Genomic DNA, 24,425 nt, shown 5'->3' with positions numbered 1-24,425 from the left:
AGCCAGTTGGTTGCCAACCTGTAACAGTGCTTGGGATTCTTCCGTTCCAAATGCAGGACTCTACATTTATCCTTGTTGAACCTCATCAGATTTCTTATGGGCCAATCCTCCAATTGGTCTAGGTCACTCTGGACTCTATCTTTGCCCTCCAGCATGTCTACATCTCCCCCTAGTTTAGGGTGTGTCTAGACTACATGCCTCCGTCAACGGAGGCATGTAGATTAGCCAGATCGGCAGAGGGAAATGAAGCCGCGATTAAAATAATCGCGGCTTCATTTAAATTTAAATGGCTGCCCCGCTCTGCCGATCAGCTGTTTGTCGGCAGATCGGGGCAGTCTGGACGTGCCGCGCCGACAAAGAAGCCTTTCTTGATCGGCACAGGTAAACCTGGTTTCACGAGGCATACCTGTGCCGATCAAGAAAGGCTTCTTTGTCGGCGCGGCGCATCCAGACTGCCCCGATCTGCCGACAAACAGCTGATCGGCAGAGCGGGGCAGCCATTTAAATTTAAATGAAGCCGCGATTATTTTAATCGCAGCTTCATTTCCCTCTGCCGATCTGGCTAATCTACATGCCTCCATCGATGGAGGCATGTAGTTTAGACGTACCCTTAGTGTCATCCACAAACTTGCTGAGGGTGCAATCTATCCCCTCATCCAGGTCATTAATAAAGATGTTGAACAAAACTGGTCCAGAACCGAATCTAGGGTCACTCCTCTAGAAACCGACCATCATCCTGACATTAAGCCGTTGATTACTACCCGCTGGGCCCGACCTTCCAGCCAGCTTTCTATCCATCTGACCGTCCATTTATCCAATCCACATTCCCTTAACTTGCTGGCAAGAATATTGTGGGAGACCGTATCAAAAGCCTTGCTAAAGTCAAGGTATATCACATCCACTGACTTGCCCATATCCACCGAGCCAGTTACCTCATCATAGAAGCTAATCAGATTGGTCAGGCATGATTTGCCCTTCATGAATCCATGCTGACTATTCGGGATAACCTTCCCCTCTTTCAAGTGCTTCAAAATGGATTCCTTGAGGATCCCCTCCATGATTTTTCCAGGGACTGAGATAAGACTGACCGGCCTATAGTTCCCTGGATCGTCCTTCTTTCCTTTCTTAAAGATGGGCACTACATTTGCCTTTTTCGAATCATCCAAGATCTCTCCTGATCTCTATGACTTTTCAAAGATAATGGCCAAAGGCTCCTCATTTACCAACTTCCTCAGTACTCTCGGATGTGTTGAAGCAAAAAAAACACGCTCCTCTCTGTTTAGGCGGCTAACAACTGATTGCTTTATTGATCAGTAAAGCAAAGTGAGCCAAACGTGGTCCCAGCAAAGCCGGGCCCAGTAAAGCTGCTAATACGATCAGTCCTAGTATCTTTATACCCTTAGCCAAACAGTCTGACGTCAGGGCATCCAATTACAGAAATCTTCAATTAAATTTGGAAAAACAAAGCCTTATCAACAAGATGGCGGACAGGTACGAGGGAGTACATCTCCTGTCCCAACCAGCCTAATTAACACATACCAATAGCCTATCCTATAGGCTTCTTCTCACGAGGAGACAGAAAGTTCACTCTGGTCTACGTGCTTGAGAGAAAAGCTGAAATGGTTTCTGATATACAAGATGGCTTCTAGCTAAATATGAAAATGGTTTCTACAGCTTCTACAGATGTATTAAATCAGGGCCCATGGATTAGTGTATGGCTAGCTTTTTTAAATAGCTCCTAACCTGTTCTTTCCCCACCAAGGACTGTCCACCTTTGTCCCATATTGCGTCACTTAGCGCATTAGTCTGGGAGCTGACCTTGTCTGTGAAGACAGAGGCAAAGAAAGCATTAAGTACTTCACCTTTTCCCACATCATCTGTCACTAGGTTACCACCTTCATCCAGTAGGGGCCCCACATCCTTTCTGATCACTTTTTTCTTGCTAACATGCCTGTAGAAACCTTTCTTGTTATCCTTCACATCCCTTGCGAGTCGCAATTACGATTGCGCCTTCCTGATAACTCCCCTGCATTCTTGAGCTATATATTTATACCCTTCCCTAGTCATCTGTCCAAGTTTCCGCTTTTTGTAAGCATTAGGCAAAAAACAAACTCTTTCTGGGTATGTCTACACTACAGAGTTAGTTCGAACTAACGGACGTTAGTTCGAACTAACTTTAATAGGCGCTACACTAGCGCTCTGCTAGTTCGAATTTAATTCGAACTAGCGGAGCGCTTAGTTCGAACTAGGTAAACCTCATTTTACGAGGATTAAGCCTAGTTCGAACTAGCTAGTTCGAATTAAGGGCTGTGTAGACCCTTAATTCGAACTAGTGGGAGGCTAAGGCTTCCCAGGTTTCCCTGGTGGCCACTCTGGCCAACACCAGGGAAACTCTATGCCCCCCTCCCGGCCCCGGACCCCTTAAAGGGGCACGGGCTGGCTACGGTGCCCGTGCCTGGTGCAAGCCTGCCAGCACCCAGCCAGCAGACTCTGCACCTGACACGGATCGAGCCAGCCACCCGATGCCCCCCCAGCCCTCCCCCTCTTCCCGGGACCAGGCTGGCGGCTCCCGGGAGCTTGCCCGGGACTGCAAGAGGCGGGCACCCGCCTGGGCTAGTGCAGACATCGTGGACCTCGTCCACGTTCTCCGCACTAGGCACAGCAAGGTGGCCGGCTAGGGCAGGAGAGCTGCCAGCCTGGCCACCCAGAAGCAGGAGTGCATGAAAATCAAGGTGGTCCACTGAGACCCCCCGACCCTGAGCCCTGAGCTTACAATGGCCGTCCTGGGTCAGACAAAAGGTCCATCTAGCCCAGTAGCCTCTCTGCCGACAGTGGCCAACCCTAGCGACCCTGGAGGGGATGGACCGGAGACAGTGACCAAGCCATTTGTCTCGTGCCATCCCTCTCCAGCCTTCCACAAACTTTGGGCAGGGACAGCACTCCTACCCCCTGGCTAATACCACTCCATGGACCCAACCTCCATGACTTGATCTCACTTCCCTTTAAACTCTGTTCTAGTTGTAGCCTTCACAGCCTCCTGCAGCAAGGAGTTCCACAGGTTGACTTTTTGCTTTGTGAAGAACAACTTTCTGTTACTAGTTTGAAGCCTGCTACCCATTCCTTTCCTTTGGTGTCCTCTAGTCCTTCTTTATGGGAACTAATGAAGAACTTTTCTGTATGCACCCTCTCCACCCAACTCCTGCTTTTAGAGACCTCTATCCTGTCCCCCCTCCATCTCCTCTTTTCTAAGCTGAGAAGTCCCAGTCTCTTTAGCCTCTCTTCATATGGGACCTGTTCCCAACCCCTGATCATTTTAGTTGCCCTCCCCTCTCCCAGCCTCTCTCTTCCCCTCTCCCACCTCCTTTTCCCAGTCTCCCCCAGTTTTGTTCAATAAAGACAGATTCCATTTTTGAACACAATTGTCCTTTATTTTGTACATCAAGAAGAGGGGCTAGGGAAGGGTAAGTGGAAGGAGGTGAGGGAGGAATGGGGTACGCACCCCCGATGGGGAGGACTGGGCTGGCTCTGTGGGCTTCTGGGGGTGGAAGCTCTCCTGCAGCCCCCTAATTGCCCCCTCTCCCCAGATGGCAGCCTGCGGCAAGTGCAGCCAGGCTGATGGCCGAGTGCTGTGATGTGCACAGTGTGGGCACTCCGGGCACACCAAGCCAGGACTGGTTTTCAAGTGGGGCACCCCTGAGAACTGTCTGTCCGGGGTGGGGGTCGGGACCCTTTAAGCACAGCCCTCGGCTAGCCTGAGACAGCATCTCCACGCTCTAAGTCCTCCTCTGATGCCCTGCCGGCACTGCTTCTGGCCATCCTTAAGCCTGGTTCAGGGTCCACTTAATGTGGACATGCTAGTTCGAATTAGCAAAACACTAATTCGAACTAGTTTTTAGTTCTAGACGTGTTAGTTCGAATTAGCTTAATTCGAATTAACTAATTCGAACTAAGTTAGTTCGAATTAGCGCTGTAGTGTAGACATACCCTCTGTTACTGCCTCCTTTAGCCACATCTCACTTTCATTGTGACATTTCCCCTGTATGCTTGTTGTGCTAGTCTTGCATACAGCAATCATGTAATAATGTCAATACATCCTAAAGTCTTATTTTCACTGCTGTGTTAACTTGAATTATTTATACTAAAGTTTACTCCTCTTAAGATTACTTAGCTCGAGTGAGAGCTCTCATGATGCAAAACTGCACTTCCACTGCACAGAGTATCTGCTTTCCACTGCACTACTAACTCAAGAGTCATCAACACTGGAGCATCAACCAACAACCTCTTCATGGGATAACCACCTTGAATTTAAAACACACTCAATTTGAACTAGAGATTTGTGTGTGTGAATGCAATTCAGGGGAACATGCAGGTTATATTTTGAGCTTACAAGGCAGTGAAGACGCAGCATACCAGAGCTCCATTTCTTGTGTGTATTACACTTTTTTTACTTGAACCAATTATATGCTTCATTTCCCCTGCATGTCTTATTGGATAATAAGGCCAAAAAGTCATCAGCATCTTTCAGGTTTACACCCATATGGAGGTCAGTTGTATAAAAACTAATCCCTAAGCAGAAAATGTTGTGATTAACTATCGACTACTTTTGGTGACAAGAGCCGTCTGCCTCTTTTCATCACCAAGAGAAATTGCGTAGAATGTCCATCATATTGGCAGACCTCAGAGTGTCTATAATGGACAAGACTTATTTAAAGAGAATTCTTTTTCAGCGAGTTTAAATGAAGTTCAAGTATACATTTCCAGGAATTGCTCTTGATTTTCTGTTATCAATAAGAGTCTTATTATATAATCTGTGATACAGAATGACTTCAGATTTGGAAGGACTAACAACCTACATATGTTATATTCTGCTTCCCAAACTTAATTTAGCTGCCCAATATGTGCAAATACTTACCAATCATCATCAAAACTTTCATTATTTTACCTACTGAGAAGCTTTGAAATTATTACATATTTTTATTCCTCTATCTCTTATGCTTTTCTAATTTTTCTCATTTGCTTTACATTTGATTTTGGAAATACCTCAAGATGAGGCTCACTGAGTACGTAAATTCTACCCACTAGAATAGCTAATTATTCTTTTCACCAGAGGGTATCACCTCACTGGTGGTGAGCATGTTGTATTTGAGGCTATTTGCTGGGGAAATTAAAAGCAGTTTTTGGTTGCAAACAGGACTACCAAGGACACCACATTGGTAAGAGCAGCTGAATTATTATTTTGTCTGACACATTCCCATCCAGGTTTTCTGCCATCCGGGAAGGACACCTTCAACAAGGAGATGGCTACAGCTTATTTCTACTTCTGCAACCTCTTTCTCAGATGGTCTTTTCACTGCTAAGAAGTCAGACAGAAGATGACCTTATTTTTTAAATAATCTTGTACCTTTAAAATCTTTTTAAAGGAACCACTGGTAGCATAAATAATGTAGATCTAAAATTGAAAGTATAAAATGATGAAACACTTTTAAAAACCCCAGCTTAGAAAACTAGGTCTTTAAAAACTTCAATAGTGCTTGCGCAATCAATTTGTCTTGACAATTCTTGGGGTCATGTTTAGTTTATCCCCACAGATGCATTATTCTGTGGCAAAAGAGATTATATTTGTTTTGTCTACTAACCCCTGGTTTCCACAATCATGTGAATAACATCAAAACTAGTGTAATAAAAATAGTCTAGAATAAAATGTTTGTTCTTCCCTGGAGGGCTGACTGAAAGATCACCTGATGGACAGAGAGGAATCACTGAGTATAAAAACATCTGACAGTTCTGACATTCTTCCTGCAGTCTTAAAAACTAGAGGTGCCTTCCCTTGCTTTACGTTCATGCCAAAGAATATTCACAGGAATAGATATATTATGGTTGTCAGAGTCTGCATCTGGGTTTTTTTTGTGATTCTTCAAACAACATAATTTTCCTCCAGGGAGACAAATGAATATTCACATAAACTAGCACTAAATGATTATCACAATCTAATTCAAGCTCATGCAGGCAGAATGTACTATGCCAGGTTAAAAAAAAACCACACATATTGTCCTAGTCTTCAGATCCTCTTTTCAAAGAGAAAAACATAACCACATAGCATAGGTCTTAATTCTTCATGTTTGAAAACAAACTCTACTTAGCTCTAAAATTAGAAAAATGTGAATCCTAGCAGCCTGTAGCAAGAGAGAACGTGAAAAACACATAACATAAGAACAGCAGTACTGGGTCAGACCAAAGCTCTGTCTAGTCCAGTATCCTGTCTTCTGACAGTGGCCAATACCAGATAGCCTTTGATGGACCTAACCTCCATGAATTTATCCAGTTCTTTTTTGAACTCTGTTAAAGTCATGGTCATCCAGAAGTACTTTGACTTGCAGTTCACATTTATAACTAAACTGTTTATTTTAAAACTCATTCACTATTTCAAAAATATCTAAAATACTAAACAGCAAAACACAATGACTAAAAATCTTTTCAAGGCCCAAGAAGCTTGTTTTCAGGCCAGGTGGGGTAGATTTGTCACTACTCACTCTCTTTGATGATGGTATCATCATCATTTGCTATTACTCTTACATTTACGCCTGTCACTCCCACATCCAGAAGATGGAATGTTCCCCTCAGAAGAGCAAGCATACACAAGCAAGTACTATGCAGAGCAATGTTACCTCAGACACCTTTACCTCTTCATGTACAGGAAGATTCAACAAACAATAATGGAGTTTCTCCACAATCCCCAGGCATAGGCCGTTTTCCAAGGACGTTTTGGGGGCAACACAGTTCTCTACATGTCTAACGTAGATAAAGACTTGTGTTCCAGTCTGACTAGACAGAATGTCTTTTTCTGAGTTGCTCTATATGCTCTGTCATGAGACACTTACAGACTTCTAGTGTGTGCTAGGGATGGCCCCATGGTTTTGTACATACTGAAATCAATGGAAAAGGGAAATGTAAAAGAGGTCTCCAATCCTAAATTTAGATTAGTAGGAAAAATACTTCAGTCCAGGGCTTTTATTTTAGTTTTCTCTGAAAGGCTTCTAGTCCAAGGGATTAACTCCAACTCAACTAACGTATACCCATGTCACACAAACTAAATAGAGTTGTGAGGAAGTACTTAAACTAGAAAATGGAATAAGTAAGGTTATTAAGAACACTCGGTTCAAACAAATACCTCTGTTAGGGATAGCAGTGATACTAAGAGCCACATCTAAACTTAAAAACAATTAATATCAATGTGCCAGCATCAGAAAGACAAGGTGGGTGACGTAGTTTCTTTTCTTTGACAAACTTCTGTTGGTGAAAGAGAGAAATTTTCAAGCTACACATGTTGGTCCAATAAAAGAGGTTACTTGGCCCATATTCTCTCTCTAATATCCTGGGATCAACATGGCTACGACACCATCTCTGCAAGTAATATGTACCTATATGAGAATCTTAACAACAAAAACAGGTAAACCAGAATATCAGGCAGTGGCATCTACTGTGCCCAGGGGCGGATGAGAGTGCCGTGAGGCCCAGGGCAGCACCGCGGGGCCCCAGGCAGTGAAATTTTGCGGGGCCCCGCCTTTGACACGGCGCATGCGCCATGGCGTCACGGCGCATGCGCCGTGGCATCACTGCGCATGCGCAGGGCCTCAGGAAGTGCGGGGCCCGGGGCAGCCGCCCCGCTCGCCCTGCCCTAAATCCACTGCTGACTGTGCCAATCTCCTGTGTTTCAGAAATGCAATTATGAGATACTATCAGACTTTGCTGTAAATGATACAAGGCCAGATCACACCACAGTGTCGGGACTGCAGCAATATACCTAAAATATTTTATAGTATTAAAAGAGATAAAATTTCTGCTGGAAAAGAGCACATATGGCTGCACAGTCAAAATCTACAATTATGTCAGTAATGTTACATATTATTGGTTTCTGGATTGCAAAAGTAATAAAGTGCACAATATTAAAGGAGATCAAAGAGGACACTAGATCTATTAAAGCAGTAATGGAGGATACAACTGCCCACATAGAGACAGGTTTAGTGTCTCATCAGGGTATGATTTAGAAAAATATTTTTTCAGCACTTTAAACTATTGCTTCTTAGAAATGCCAATTTCTAGAGCACACAGAGTGAGAGGCTACTCCCAGCTTAGTCCTAAGTAACATTCAGGAATTAATTTAAGAACTATAATTGATCCACTAAATACAAGTATTTGCTGTATAATTTATTTCGAAAGTGTCATCTGACTAATCATCCAGAAAACTAAAAACCAGAGCTCACATTTTAAAAACACCTAAATATTTTAGGGGCCTTAAATCTCATTGAAAGTCAATATAACTACACTAATTTACATGGAGGTAAGCATCTGGGGTAAAATTTCCAAAAGCATCTAAGGCCATGTCTACACTAGGAGATTAGTCTGAAGTTACTAAGTTCGACTTCTGGTCATCTGATTTTACAAATTCAAACCTCCATGTTCTCACTATGGAGAAGAATTGAACATAGTCTGAAGCAGGTTTAATTATCTACCCTCATAAAGATTTACTTCAACTACTAAGAAGTGAAAGTTATTACTGGCAGAAGTTATATTTATAAAAAAAGTATCAGAGGTCAGTGTGGAAACCTGCAGCAAGGGAGAATGTAAAGCTGACAGAATCTTCATTGGTTTTTTCTGTCAGCATTCCATGAGGACTCAGTCTACAAAAGATTGATTGAAATTGGAAAAACATTGTAAAAAGGCAACAAAAATTATTAGGGGTTGGAACAGCTGCCATATGAGGAAATATTAATAAGACTGGAACTTTTCATCTTAGAAAAGAGATGACTAAGGGAGGCTATAATAGTGATCTATAAAATCATGACTGGTGGACAGAAAGTAGATCAGAAATTTTTACTTACTCCTCATAATACAAATGAATCACCAAATGAAATTAACAAGCAGCAGGTTTAAAACAAAGAAAAAGAAATCATTTTTCCACGCAATGTGCAGTCAACCTGAGTTCCTGACAAGGAACTCCTTGCCAGATGATAAAAGCCAAGACTATAAGGTTACGTCTATGTCCAAACCTCAAGTGAGTTTTTGCGCAAGAAAATTTACAGTAGAAGGGTAGAACAGAGGGCTTTTTGCAGTGTAGGTATACCTCTTTCTATGACGAATAACTCCGTGCTATAGTTCTTGCGCAAAAAGGCACGTGTGGACACTCAACAGAGGTTTCTTGCCCAGGAAGAGCCTATCAGAAAAAGCACAGGTGCTCTGATGGCCATTCTGTTAATGGCCATCAGAGCTTTCTTGAGCAAGAGCATGCATGCAGTGTGGATGCTCTCTTGCACAAAAGCTCATCGCTTTTGCAATGCACTTTTGTAGTGTGGACGCGCTTTTGTGCAAGAAGTTTTTGTGGAAGATCTCTTCCGCAAAAAGCTTGCAGTGAAGATGTAGCCCCTCTGTCCCAGACCTGAGCCTTCTCCTACACTCCAAACCCCAAATTCCCATCTGTCCACTCATCACCTCTGTATTAGTACACATAACAAAATTCATTTCGCACATGGATATAAAAAATTAGAGGGAACACTGGTACTTAAACAATGATTTAGCAGTTCAGTTGAGGTGACATTTTAAAAACCATGACAGCAGTAAGTGCTACTTCAATATTATTTTCATTTAATTTCATTTGTTATTTTCATTTAAATAATTATAATATGTTTAAGGCTTAATTTGGCTTCACAATTTCTATTTAAAATAGATTTTTTTTAAAGAAAAATATTTAATTTAAAAATTAAACAGATATTAAAGGGCAATTGTCAGTTTTTATCTGCCCTCATAAAGATTTACTTCAACCACTGCCTAAGAAGTGAAAGTTATTACTGGCAGCAGTTATAGTTATATAAAGTATCAGTGGTCACTGTGGAAACCTGCAGCAAGGGAGAATGTAAAGCTGATAGACTCTACATTGGTCTTTTCTGTCAGCATTCTAGGTGGTGTCAGTTAACATTCTGATGAAAAGTCTTGAGCTCAATAGAAAACTGACCCATTGTGCTGTATTCACTTTGGAGGATACCAAAAAATAAATAAAATAAAATAAAAATTCCATACTGGGTTTTGAAACATTTCTTGCCATAAATGCTCTGCACATATTTTAGCAAAATTCAGCTATTAAACCTCATTTGGACCCTTCAATCAGCCTTTCATCCTTTAGGGTATGTCTACACTACAGCGCTAATTCGAACTAACTTAGTTAATTCGAACTAAGCTAATTCGAACTAACGCATCTAGAACTAAAAACTAGTTCGACTTAGCGTTTTGCTAATTCGAACTAGCAAGTCCACATTAAGTGGACCCTGAAGCGGGGTTAAGGATGGCCGGAAGCAGTGCCGGCAGGGACTTAGAGCGTGGAGATGCTGTCTCAGGCTAGCCCAGGGCTGTGCTTAAAGGGTCCTGACCCCCACCCCGGACAGACAGTTCTCAGGGGTGCCCCGCTTGCAAAGCAGTCCTGGCTTGGAGTGCCCTGAGTGCCCACACTGTGCACATCACAGCACTCGGCCATCAGCCCGGCTGCACTTGCCGCAGGCTGCCATCTGGGGAGAGGGGGAAATTGGGGGGCTGCAGGAGAGCTTCCACCCCCAGAAGCCTGCAGAGCCAGCCCAGTCCTCCCCATCGGGGGCTCGTGACCCATTCCTCCCTCACCTCCTTCCACTTGCCCTTCCCTAGCCCCTCTTCTTGATGTACAAAATAAAGGACAATTGTGTTAAAAAATGGAATCTGTCTTTATTGAACAAAACTGGGGGAGACTGGGAAAAGGAGGTGGGAGAGGGGAAGAGAGAGGCTGGGAGAGGGGAGGGCAACTAAAATGATCAGGGGTTGGGAACAGGTCCCATATGAAGAGAGGCTAAAGAGACTGGGACTTCTCAGCTTAGAAAAGAGGAGATGGAGGGGGGACAGGATAGAGGTCTCTAAAAGCAGGAGTTGGGTGGAGAGGGTGCATACAGAAAAGTTCTTCATTAGTTCCCATAAAGAAGGACTAGAGGACACCAAAGGAAAGGAATGGGTAGCAGGCTTCAAACTAGTAACAGAAAGTTGTTCTTCACAAAGCAAAGAGTCAACCTGTGGAACTCCATGCTGCAGGAGGCTGTGAAGGCTAGAACTGGAACAGAGTTTAAAGGGAAGTGAGATCAAGTCATGGAGGTTGGGTCCATGGAGTGGTATTAGCCAGGGGGTAGGAGTGGTGTCCCTGCCCAAGGTTTAGGAAGGCTGGAGAGGGATGGCACGAGACAAATGGCTTGGTCACTGTCTTCGGTCCATCCCCTCCAGGGTCCTTAGGGTTGGCTGCTGTCGGCAGACAGGCTACTGGGCTAGATGGACCTTTGGTCTGACCCAGGGAGGCCATTGTAAGCTCAGAGCTCAGGGTCGGGGATCTCAGTGAACCCCCTTGATTCTCTTCCACACCTGCTCCTGGGTGGCCAGGCTGGCAGCTCTCCTGCCCTAGCCGGCCACTTTCCTGTGCCTAGTGTGGAGGTCGTGGACGAGGTCCACGATGTCTGCACTAGGCCAGGCGGGTGCCCGCCTCTTGCGGTCCCGGGCAAGCTCCCGGGAGCCGCCAGCCTGGTCCCGGGAAGAGGGGGAGGGCTGGGGGGCATCGGGTGGGTGGCTCGATCCGTGCCAGGTGCAGAGTCTGCTGGCTGGGTGCTGGCAGGCTTGCACCTGGCATGGGCACCGTAGCCAGCCCGTGCCCCTTTAAGGGGTCCAGGGCCGGGAGGGGGGCAGTAGAGTTTCCCTGGTGTTGGCCAGAGTGGCCACCAGGGAAACCTGGGGAGGGCTAGCCTCCCACTAGTTCGAATTAAGGGGCTACACACCCCTTAATTCGAACTAGCTAGTTCAAACTAGGCTTAATCCTCGTGGAATGAGGATTACCTAGTTCAAACTAAGCGCTCCGTTAGTTCGAATTAAATTCGAACTAACGGAGCGCTAGTGCAGCGCCTATGAAAGTTAGTTCGAACTAACGTCCATTAGTTCGTACTAACCTTGTAGTTTAGACATACCCTATAGGAGGTAGCTTTCACAGGTTATTAAAATTCACCCCACTAAGATACGTATTGCCACAACTTGCAACAGCGATGGCACATCATAATGGCTCAGCTGTTAGTTTCAGAACATAGGTAATGAGTAGCAATCAGTAATTTGATCAGTGCTCTGTGCATGAAGTGCATTTTATAAGTGTCATACTAGCCGTGTCATGTATTCATACTATATCAGTTGTTAATAACATAGCACATTATCTGATCATTTAAGTTCAGGGAGTGGTAACTACCTGAAACAGAGCATTTTAAATCATTTGATAAGCTGGGGAACAAGCAAAACAATATGATAAAAATGTTAATGGGGTTAAACGTAAATGTCTGCATCTAAGAGCAAAGAATGTAGGCCATACTTATGCAATGGGGATGGGAGGCTGAATCTTGGGAAATAGTGACTCTGAAAGAGTTGGGGTCATTGTGGATCATCAGCTGAACATGAGCTCCGGATATGACTCTGTGGCCAAAAGCACTAACAGAAACTGTGGATGCATAGAAGTGTCTTTATGTGGTGCTGGTACAAGTACTGCTGGAATGCTGTGACTTCCTCTGGTGTGGACAACTCCAGAAGGATGTTGATATTTTGGAGAAAGTTCAGAAAGAGCCACAAGAATGAGTAAAGGATTTAAAAACATGCATTAGAGTGACAGACTCAGAGAGTTCAATTTATTTAACTTAACAAGGAGAAGGTTAAGGGCCGACTTGATTTCAGCCTAAAAGTATCTTATAAGAAGCCCCTCAGTCTACCTAAGAAAGGTGTAACATGTTCCAGTGGCTGAAAATTGAATCTAGACAAATTAACAATGGAAATAAGGCATACATTTTTTAGCAATCAGGGTAATTAAGCACTGGAACGGTATGCCATGGATCACAGTGGATTCTCCACAGTGGCACAAGAACATTTTTAAATATGCTAGTGCTGAGCCCCCTGACCTCTGCATACTCCCAGCTGAGGCTGGGAGCAAAGCTCCAGCATACGGGAATAGCAGCAGAACTCTCTGGCATGCAGGGTGACAGCTGGGAACCTGGCACAAGGAAGCAGCAGCAGAACCCCTAGTGTGCAAGACCAGCATCTGGGAGAGCCAGCAGCAAAACCCCCAGCAAACAGTGTTGGGGGCCAGGATCCTGGGTGCTACTCTGGGTCACTGAGTGTGCTGAAGCACACCCTACACTAGGGGTGGGCAAAAGGGCCTCTGCAGGCTGGATTCAGCCTGCCAAGCGGCCCTGCCACTCCCCCGCCCCCAGGCCAATTAGGGCCTTGAAGGCAGGAGAGTGTGCGAAGCTTCCTCCTGCCCTGTGAGCAGCATGTAGCGCGTTGAAGCTCCGCACGCTGCTGGCAGGGCAGGAGGAGACATCACGTGCTCTCCTGCTCCCAAGCCCCAAGTTTCCTCCGCTCCTTCCTTCCCCCGCCCTGTGAGGAGCGCACGGCACTTTAATGTGCTGTACGCTTGTTCAGGGCAGAAGCAAGGCTAGGGAAGCTTTGCACAGCTCCCCCGCCCCCTGACCAATCAGGACTTGGGGGTGGGGGAAAGCGTGACGTCTCCTCCCACCCTGCCAGCAGCGTGTGGCACTGTGAAGTGGCAGAGCAGGGATAGGGCAGGAGGATGCTTCCTGCTCTTCCCCTACCCTGCAGGCCAATCAGAGTGTGTGAAGTCTCTTCCTGCCCTGCCAGGGGCATAGGTGCCTAGTGGGAAGGGGGGGCAAAAGGATTCCCCCATCCCCAGAACAATTATGGTCTGGGGGTGGGGAAACCACGAAACATTCTGGCCCTGCACCTTCTGGGGCGGCCCAGGGCCACTTCAAAAATTTTTGCCCACCCCTGTCCTACACCTTTGTCTATGATTCTCCATCATTGATAGTTTTTAAATCAAGACTGGATAGTTTTCTAAAAGCAATGTTCTAGGAATTACTTTGTCCTGTGTTGTACTGGAGGTCAGACTAGATGATTGCAGTGGTCCCTTCTGGCCTTGAAATTTATACCTCTATTATATTAATTTTATTTTTAAAGTGCATATTTATGCTAGTCATCAAATACCTGACCAAGTTTGTGTGTCAAAAGTTCCTACTCAGAATAAACCCTCTTTTAATTCTCAAATTTTGGATTTTAGTCAAACATTTAAAGGTCAGATTAGCTTGATTTAAATGCAAGTGCCATAGTCACCTTATTTTTTAATTGCTTTTTTACTACTTTACCCAATAATTTGAGATGCTATTTATAATGTAATAATTATGTTGCTTTTATCACATCACTTTGTAAATAATTTAACAAACTGGAGAGAGGCCTAAACAGGATATTTGTACAAGAAGGGGAAAGAGATGTAGATTGACACAGACAGGGTGTGATGGGGTGGCACTCACCTCTTGTGAACATCCCCCCTTCGCTGAATGCATGTGCCTGCACTCACTGCTATGGTGACCCTCTTGTGATCCAGCCGAGTCTTGGCTTCTTCAGCCCCCAAGACGAACTGCCTCCTTCTGGCCCAGCAGCTCTTCACTGGCTTGCTGGGCTCCTATTAGCTGCTTCCTCTGTGGCCACTCTAGCCCCTTTGGAGGACCTCTACTGCCTTTTCTGGGCAGGGTATGGCAGGATCCTAAGGCCTCCAGCCAGGGGCTTAGTCCACCTCGTCACACTCTTGCCCTTCCTGATGGAAGAGGGGTAGAATTTCTATAGAAGACACTCTTCCATTGTACCCCATATTTGCCTCATGTCAGCAAAGTCTTTCCTCTCCCAAATTCCTCTTTATGGAAGTCATTACTTATATTGTTTCTGTGCCATGATATACCAGGGTTCTCTTCTCTTCTCTCTACAGAAATACAGAGTCTCTAACTATGTCTCACAGTCATACACTGTATGGAGCAAATGCTCTTTTTCCTGCTTGCTGAACTGGAGCTCTTCACTCAGCTGCTCATTCTTGAACTTAAGATCCTCTAGTTCAGGGGTCAGCAATCTGTCTCACGAGCCAAATATGGCTCACTAGGGAGCCAGATACGGCTCTTTTAAAGCTCAAACCCAGCCCTTACCCCCCATTTCTTCACAGCCGGGAGACCGCACTGGTGCTACACCAGGCCTGGGCAAAACAATCCAGCCACAGACACAGCAAGGAGCCCCCAGGCAGACTCCACTGTTTGCCCCTTCCCCCCCCCCACCACCCAGAAAAGTGTCTGCGGGGCCATTTAATTTTCACATAAGAGCCTGAGGGGAGGAAGGAGTGGTGCTTCAGGGCTACTCTTGCCCTCAGCACAATCCCATTGGCCGGTTTCTGGCCAATGAAAGCAGCCTGTTTCAATAACAGGCAGAGTGCGAAGCACCAGTCCTTTCTTCACTGAGGCTCTTATTCACAGACCACATGGCTCTGCAGCCTGTGCAGGGGTGGGGCAGGCTCCTGAGAAATGTGCTGAGCTGCTGGCTGGGAGTGATGAAACTAGTAAGTTTCTTGACCAGAGCCTGCCTGTGGTTGGGGGCCAGGATGGGGACATTTGTGCCTTCAGTAGTTCCCTCCCTCCCCCCACAGTTCAGGAAGTCCATATCGGCAAAGCCAGTGTCCACATTGCCGAGGTTGATGACCCTGCGCATCAAGATGGTGTTGATGGTCTGCACCACTTGTAGAAGAAGACAAACAAACAGAGAATCACAGGAAGGTCCCCGAGATTCCCCACCTTTTCTCCTCCTTTCCCCTCCCCCCACACACCTGGAGCTATGCCCCCCCACTTACTCCATCTCCCAGCAGGGCTTTGTGAGGACAGGACTGAAAAAACTCCCAGAGAAGAAGCTTGCACTACCCCAAATCCCACCACCTACCCCCCTGCTTTCGCTAGAACTCCATTCTAACAGTGCTCCTTAGTGAGCTGGTGTTTGTAGATACTTTATTTTGCTCTCAGACAACCACACATGAAGTTGATGATTAGGCTCTGGAACTTAACAACAAAGGCTAGTTAGATGCAGTGGCCTTAACGTGCCAAAAAGTCAGAGACTAAGTTAATGGAGAAGTCAAATAAAGGATTAGGAAACTCCACAACTGAATGGAGATGTTAGTATATCTATGGCTATGTCTAGACTGCAGGCTTCTTTCGAAAGAGGCTCTTTCGAAAGATGCTTTCGAAAGAGCCTCTTTCAAAAGATCGCGTCTAGACTGCAGGCGGATCTTTCGAAAGAGAAATCCGCTTTTTCGAAAGAGAGCACCCAGCGAGTCTGGATGCTCTCTTTCGAAGACGGCCTCTTTACATTGAAGAACGCCTTCCTTCGAAAGAGGAACTTTCGAAGGAAGGCGTTCTTCCTCGTGAAACGAGGTTTACCGCCATCGAAAGAAAAGCCGCGTTCTTTCGAAATAATTTTGAAAGAACGCGGCTTGAGTCTGGACGCAGGGGAAGTTTTTTCGGGAAAAGGCTACTTTTCCCGAAAAAAACCCTGAGTCTGGACACGGCCTATGTTCTGAACACTCATGAATTAAAGCTAATAGGTAGGATCTACTTGTTTGCAGGTGTAACACAGATTTATAATGAAGCTTAGCATTGTATCCCAAATTGCCTTCTGTAAATGTGGGAAAGCAAAAAATATGTTTTTTCAGCTGTTTTAAAAAAGACATCTTGAAGCTTTTTATGCCTTTTATATTGCTAAGAACTCTAAATATTATAATGCTGTCATTAAGCAAACTTGTAAACAAATGCAGTTTTGCTTCCAAACCTTAAAAAAATCCCAAACCTACACAAACAAACAAGAGCTGGCAAGTGCTAACTTGTCTTGCACCTGTTTTCCAGCAGCTACATAACCTAGAAGAAAACAAATTAGGGACAAAATATTCTTAATTAAAATAGCATCAATGAAACATTTGGTGAAAGCTATTTGCATGGGGATTTCCTCACCAAATGAAAGATGAAAAACATGGCCAATTAACAGTGAATTGCGATGCACTTCCATGCCATTTTGTATTTAGGGTTTTGAGTTTTTTTAAGAGAAGCTTGGCTGATGAAAATAGAGATGGGTATCCCTTCTCATCTAACTTTCAGTAATGTCTCAGAAACAAAATGTGAGAAAGCAAAAACAATTTGTGGTAGACTTGCACAAGAAATATACCTCTAAATAATTACATTTTATTATTTTTATTGTATATTCCTGGATCACCTTTTACTACATATAGTGGAACAAAACTATTACAGTTGTTAGAGACAGACTATGAAGCAGATGTGGTATAACAAAAGATATCAAACAATATGCTTCTCAAGGCCCAAATTCAATGAAGTCCTTAAGCGCATGCTTAACTATTTTGTTGAATTGGAACCCAAGTAGAGTCATATGCAGGACACTAGGACTAGAAGATTGTACCTGGAAAAGTGCAGCATTATGGAAGCACTAGAGAATAAAAGCAGAATGGTGAACCAGTTCAAAATAAATCTGATATTCCAGCACTATACATTTTTTAAGAATTGCTGATTTGTAATTTTATGAGCGAAGATTATTCTTATATACAAAAATAAATTGCCTGATTCTTTTCTCATTTGCACCAGTGTAACAGAATTGACATAAGTGACCTTGCAAATACTCATTGTAATTTTATGCTGGGGAATAGTTTCATGGACTTCAATGGGAATATTCACTCATGTAAGTTTCTGCAGGATTGGAGCCCAACTTAACAAAATAGATATTTGGTCTTATAATGATGTAAAGCCAGTAAATGTTAATACGTCAGAAAAGTCTGTTCAGTTTAAATGATCAACTTATTCTAAAGCTATGAAATCCATAGAGATACTTATGCATAAACTCAAAATAATAAGGGGCATGAACACAGACACGGGAATGCTGAATTAGTGAGGTACCTTAGGTTAATCAATCTATTTCTTTATTTTCCATTTGGAATAATAGTGAGGGCCCATACATAAGCTCTGAACACCCTGTTATTTAATATTAAAAAACAAATACACATTTCTATTTACAAACTTCTAACAACTTGCAGTTCTAAATATAGATATGAATACCCCTGAGAAAATGTGGCCATTTTTCTAAGCACCCGGTCTTGATGTGTCTGATCTACTACTTTGCTAATTCAGCTTTTTTGCATGCATGAGTTAGAGATTTCTTGCCTTTAAAAATGGTAATGATTAATCTGTACTTATATTGATAAAACAGTTAATAGAAATATGGATGAAAAATACAGCCAATAAATTTGAAGGAAAATTGTAGGATTAAAAGTCTGTCAGATGGAGCCATTTAGTTCTATGAAGTAAATAGAATGCCTAAAAAAATTAAATTTGCTAGAGCATTCAAATGAATTATTAATGTACCATTTGTGTACTGGGGGTGCACAAAGCCGTTGGAAACATGTTTCTAGAGCCAAGCTACTTTGAGGCAAAGCTTCTTAAGATTCTTGCCAATCCTATGTTTTAGAATTAGACTGTTCTACTTCTGAGAGCCAATTTTTGCTCCTTTTGCACATATGGCTGGGTGTAAGAATGTAGAAAAATAGTATTAACTGATGGCATGATTATCTCAACTTGCTCAAAAGTATGGCAGAAGCTGGACCATAGCTATTAAACACATTTTCACTATTAATTTAGAATGCCTCTGGGCACTTTAAATGAATAAACAAACAAACAAATAAATACAATAATAATATATACAACAATATAAATACAACAAATAATATATACAGCACTATCGACCCGAATAAGAGACTGTTGACCAAATCCCGAGCTAGTGTATTTTAAGGCACTTGCTGTTTTCATATCTAAGCTATCTAGCAGTGCACTTTGGCGCATGTATAATATTAAGTTTGTTGGTAGTCCTATTGATGTCAATAAGGCGACTGTCATTTTGCTGTCAGCACATGCTTACGTGCTTTGCTGGATTGGAGTCTAACTCCCCAATCCTATACTGTGTACCACACAAGTAGATATCTATAGTCAGAGGGGCTCAAGGTGGCACATCTTGCAGAATCAGAGCTTTAGTGAAGTACAAAAATAGAGTTAATAACAAAAATACATTGTCTCATTCCTTCATGAATAGTAGGGTAAAGATTTAAGGAAGACGTAACAAGCTAAGTGTGACATAATGTGAGATAGCATTAGAAAAAATGGATGGCTTTGAGAAAGAAGATTAATGCAATATAAAATATTGAAGTAATCTGAATGCTGCTTTCCATTTTTTTAAAATATATTTGTTTCGTAAATTAGACTCTGGATTTCACTATTAAAAATCTACTAGAAAGAAGTGGATCTATGGAAAGCTTTTTATATTTGTTTTGATGAAAAGAGCAATTATCTACAGATTGGTATTCGTCATACAGACAGACCAATCTCATTTGCTCAATAATGACTTTAAATTTATGACTAAATGAGAGCAACTCTCTGGCATAATATTGTGACAAGAATCATTCCATCTGGGTTACAACAGCTTTGTGCAGCAAGGCTGAGATAATGATGAAGAGAGAAAATTACTAATCTAATTCTTTATTCTCAATAAAGAATAGTGAACAACTTTGCTTGTTTCTGCTAATGTGAAAAAAGTGTTTTATGAACATACTGGTACTTTGGCCTTGATACACTGTGCAGATAGTTTAATTAACTCAGGTTGATTGTAATATTAAACTATTTCTTTTTGTTTTGGAGAAGACAAGGAAGTTCACATTTGTTCTCTTTATTCAGTTGCAAGTAATTGAGGGCATAAAATTATACTTATAATTATTTGTGACCACAAAGCTGAGACTCAGCTAAGGCCATGCTGAAAATATTGGCCAAGTTATATGTTCCGTAATTCACAGCTATGAGATGGATTTATGAACCCTTGGAGAAGAAGCAAATTTAGTCCTAAAAGTGTCTTATTTAATGTGACTTTTTAAATAGCATATTCTTTCTAACATGACTTTTTAGAAAATCTTGCATCTCTACAAGTTGGCTGTTTCCTCATGAACTATTTGGGCTCAGATTTATTTCTATTTCTATACAAGTAGGCTACGTCTACACTGGCATGATTTTCCGGAAATGCTTTTAACGGAAAAGTTTTCCGTTAAAAGCATTTTTGGAAAAGCGCGTCTAGATTGGCAGGGCGCTTTTCTGCAAAAGCACTTTTTGAGGAAAAGCATCCATGGCCAATCTAGATGTGGTTTTCCGCAAAAAAGCCCTGATCACCATTTTCGCGATCGGGACTTTTTTGCGGAAAACAGTACTGTGCTGTTTACACTGGCCCTTTTGCGCAAATGATTTGTGCAAGAGGGCTTTTGCCCGAACGGGAGCAGCACAGTATTTCCACAAGAACACTGATGATCTTACATGAGATCGTCAGTGTTCTTGTGGAAATTCAAGCGGCCAGTGTAGACAGCTGGCAAGTTTTTCCGCAAAAGCAGATGATTTTGTGGAAAAACTTGCCAGTCTAGACACAGCCGTAAAGTAGAAAATTTGAAACACACACACACACACATACCTTGAACTTAAAGTTCTTTCTCTGCGGTTTTCTTGTCAATGGGAAAAATGTCAAACTGGCTGTTTACATTTATATTATTTTTTTCTCCAAAGTTTCTTTACAAAGTTAGTTGACTTGAAGTAATAACTACTTCATCATTGGTTTGCTGTAACTGCTGACCCAGTATAAATGTTGAATAGGCACTCAGGAGACAGGCAGTCTGAATACTTACTAAATGTATGCACTCAGATCAGTCTGTGGCTATTCAGTCGCCTATAAAATTCCAAATCCAATTTACACTGGGCATGCTCAGAGGCATAACACAGATAATAGCCCAATTACAATAGCATGGGAGTGATAATATTTCATTTCATAATAATGCCTGTATCAATAACTTGCTATATAGCCTTATAATTTTGTGTTCCCAAAGCAGTAAGTTTTTGAGTTGATACTAAGATATATACACATAGGCCTGCTGACAGGTTGGAGGACAAAGGGGCAACTGCTCTGAGGTCTGGAAATTCAAAAGCACCCAGTGTTCCCAGCTGCTGCTGCAACTACTGCTTGCGGAGGTTTTTGGGGTGTAGCATGGCACACTCCAGGCAGCACTATGGCTTGGCTGCCCCCAGCCTGAGGCCTTCCCCCTTTCATGAACATGGAGATGGCCCCCCATCTTGCCCGCTATCCCAGCAATCACATCGACCCCCTATACAAAATGTAGTTGTAATGCTGCAACACTATTTGAATATGTAAGGGGACTGCTAGCCCCTTACTAAAACTCAGTGGGAGTTTTTGGTTGGCCAGCTCCCAGTACCAAAAGGGGAAGGGTCCATGAGAAATCAGGGCCCTGAGGCTGACAGACCCCAGGGACAATGGAAAGAGGCCAACACTCCACCTCAGCCTGAATGACAGGTTGGACAGGCCAATGAGGGAATTAGGAGGCCAGGTCCCGTCCTCCATGTGAGCTGGGATTTTCTGGGTCTCTCTGAGAAAAGGAGAGAGAGCTAAGAAGAGCATCAAGAAGAGCAAGCTGTGTTGAGAGACAGACCTGCAGTGTCAAAGCCAGAGGCCCATATACCCCACAGAGCACAGACCCTGTGCTAAGAAGCAGACCTGCAGTGTCTGAGCCAGACACACACAGCCTAAGGCGTGCAAACTGTGCTGAGGGGCAGTCCTGCAGTGACAGAGCCACACACACAGCCCAAGGAGCACAGACCCTGTGGTGAGAAGCAGACCTGCAGCGACCAGAGAGCCAAAGGGGTCAGAGAAGCAACACAAGGAGATGGAGGCTGGCAAAGCAGCACAGTCTGCAGCTGGGTGTGGTGAGCAGCTGGGAGCAGCAAAAGGGGAAAAGAAACTCTGGGCAGGGAGACACCACCAGCCAACAGGCCCTGCAGGCCAGACTTGGAGAGGGCTTGTAACTCCAAGGCTGTGTCCAGACTCAAGGGTTTTTTCGAAAAAACTTCACCTGCGTCTAGACTACAGCCGCGTTCTTTCGAAATTAAATCGAAAGAACACGGCTTTTCTTTCGATGGCGGAAAACCTCATTTCACGAGGAAGAATGCCTTTTTTCGAAAGTGCTCTTTCGAAAAAAGGCGTTCTTGAATGCAAACAGGGCTTTTTCGAAAGAGAGCATCCAGACTGCCTGGGTGCTTTCTTTCGAAAAAGCGGCTTGCTTTTTCGAAAGTACTGCTTGCAATCTAGACGCTCTTTTTCGAAAGAGGCTTTTTCGAAAGTATTTTTCGAAAAAGCCTCTTTTGAAAGAGGCTTGCAGTCTAGACGTAGCCCAACTGGGAGCGGGGCCCTGCCACCTAAAGCCTGAAGTCGTGTGGTCACTGCCAGAGCAAGCGTGTCCAACCTGCATCCCCCTCTGCAGCACAGCCAGGGCCTGAGAAAGAACAGACAGTGAACTGTCCGTACACTCTGCAAACTGCTGTTTGTGATTTCCCCGTGCTACAGAGCAGGACTATCTGTTCTCATTTAACTTTCCTCATTTTTCCTTATTCTTTTCTTTTTAATCAGTTGCTGTTTAATAAATTATATTTGCTTTGAACTGTATGCAATGGTCAAGAAAGCATCCAGTATGAAAAGAGCACCCTGGAGTGGGGACACCCTAACCCCTGCCCCAACTGACTACAAGGTCAGGGAGTAAGCTCCAGAAAACCTAGGACCATCCTTGTTGGGATTTCAAGGACTCAGCTACTCAGGAGAATGGAAGGGGAGCCCTCAGGATCAGGCAAGCCTTTGGGTAAAAGAAGTGGGAGCGGGGACTCAGATCCTTTCGCTGGTCCATTTCACTGGGATAGTGTAGAAGCCAGGAAAGTTCGCCACAATAGCAGGACCATTCCCCAAACTCAAGACCAAGAAGCTAGATGTTCATTCTATTACAAATAGGGCTGCTGTATGTGCATTTGTATTTGCTCCATGCTGTCCACCCATCTTCAGTACACATATGTGCTGTAATATTTTACCTTCCCATTTTTTTTACTTATCATAGAATCATAAGCTGGAAGTGATCAAGTCAAGCCCCCTGCCCAAGGCAGAACCAACCCCAACTAAATCAATCCAGCTAGGGCTTTGTCAAGCTGAGACTTAAACACCTCTAGGGATGGAGATTCCACCCCACTCATTAGGAAAAGGCAGGTGTTAGGTGACTTGCTTGCTTGGGGTGAAGGTTGTGAATCTCTTGAGACATCTAGATAGACTTATGTGTAGTGCCGGGGAAGATCCACTGGTTGTGGTACATGTAGGTACCAATAGCATAGAGAAGGGTAGGCGAGAGGTTCTCGAGGCCAAATGTAAGCAGCTAGGAAAGAGATTGAAATTCATGACCTCTCTGGTAGCATTCTCTGAAATACTTCCAATTCCATGTGCAGGGCCAGATAGGCAGGCAGAACTTCAGAGTCTCAATGTGTGGATGAGATGATGGTGTGGAGAGGAGGGATTTAGATTTACTAGGAACTGGGGAAACTTCTGGGAAAGGAGGAGCCTATACAAGAAGGATGAGCTCCACCTAAACCAAAATGGAACCAGATTGTTGGCACTTAACATTAAGAAGGTTGTAGAGCAGTTTTTAAACTAAGGGCTGTGGCATTTAATTTTAGAAAGGGGAATTACACAAAAATGAGGAGGTTAGTTAAACAGAAATGAAAAGGTACAGTGCCAAATGTAAAATCCCTGCAAGCTGCATGGAAACTTTTCAAAAACACCATTACAAGTAGGAAGCCTGTTAAACATCCAGTGGTGCCACTAGACAATCGAGATGCTAAAGGAGCACTTAAAGATGATAAGGTCATTGTGGAGAAAATAAATTAATTATTTGGTTTGGTCTTCACTGCTGAGGATATTGGGGAGATTTCCAAACATGAGCCATTCTTTTTAGGTTAAAAATCTAAGGAATTGTTCCAGATTGAAGTGTCATTAGAGAAGGTTTCGGAAAAAACTGATAACCTTAACAGTAACAAGTCACTGGGACCAGATGGGATTCACCCAAGAGTTCTGAAAGAACTCAAATGTGAAATTGTGAAACTATTAACTGTGGGTTATAATCTATCCTTTAAATCAGATTCTGTACCTAATGACTGGAAGATAACTAATGTGATGCCAATATTTTAAAAAGGGCTCTAGAAGTGATCCTGGCAATTAGGGTATGTCTACACTACCACACTAGTTCGAACTGGGGGAGGGGGGGTAATGTAGTCATACGGAGTTGCAAATGAAGCCCGGGATTTGAATTTCCCGGGCTTCATTTGCATGAAGCTGGCCGGCGCCATTTTTAAATGCCGGCTAGTTCGGACTCCGTGCCGCGCGGCTACACGCGGCACGGAGTCCGAACTAGCCGGCATTTAAAAATGGCGCCGGCCAGCTTCATGCAAATGGAGCCCGGGAAATTCAAATCCCGGGCTTCATTTGCAACTCCGTATGACTACATTACCCCCCCTAGTTCGAACTAGGGGGGTAGTGTAGACATACTCCAACAGACTAGTAAG

This window comes from Pelodiscus sinensis, chromosome 13, assembly GCF_049634645.1.
Source record: "Pelodiscus sinensis isolate JC-2024 chromosome 13, ASM4963464v1, whole genome shotgun sequence".
NCBI lineage: Eukaryota > Metazoa > Chordata > Testudines > Trionychidae > Pelodiscus > Pelodiscus sinensis.
Note: the sequence above shows the minus strand (reverse complement) of the source record.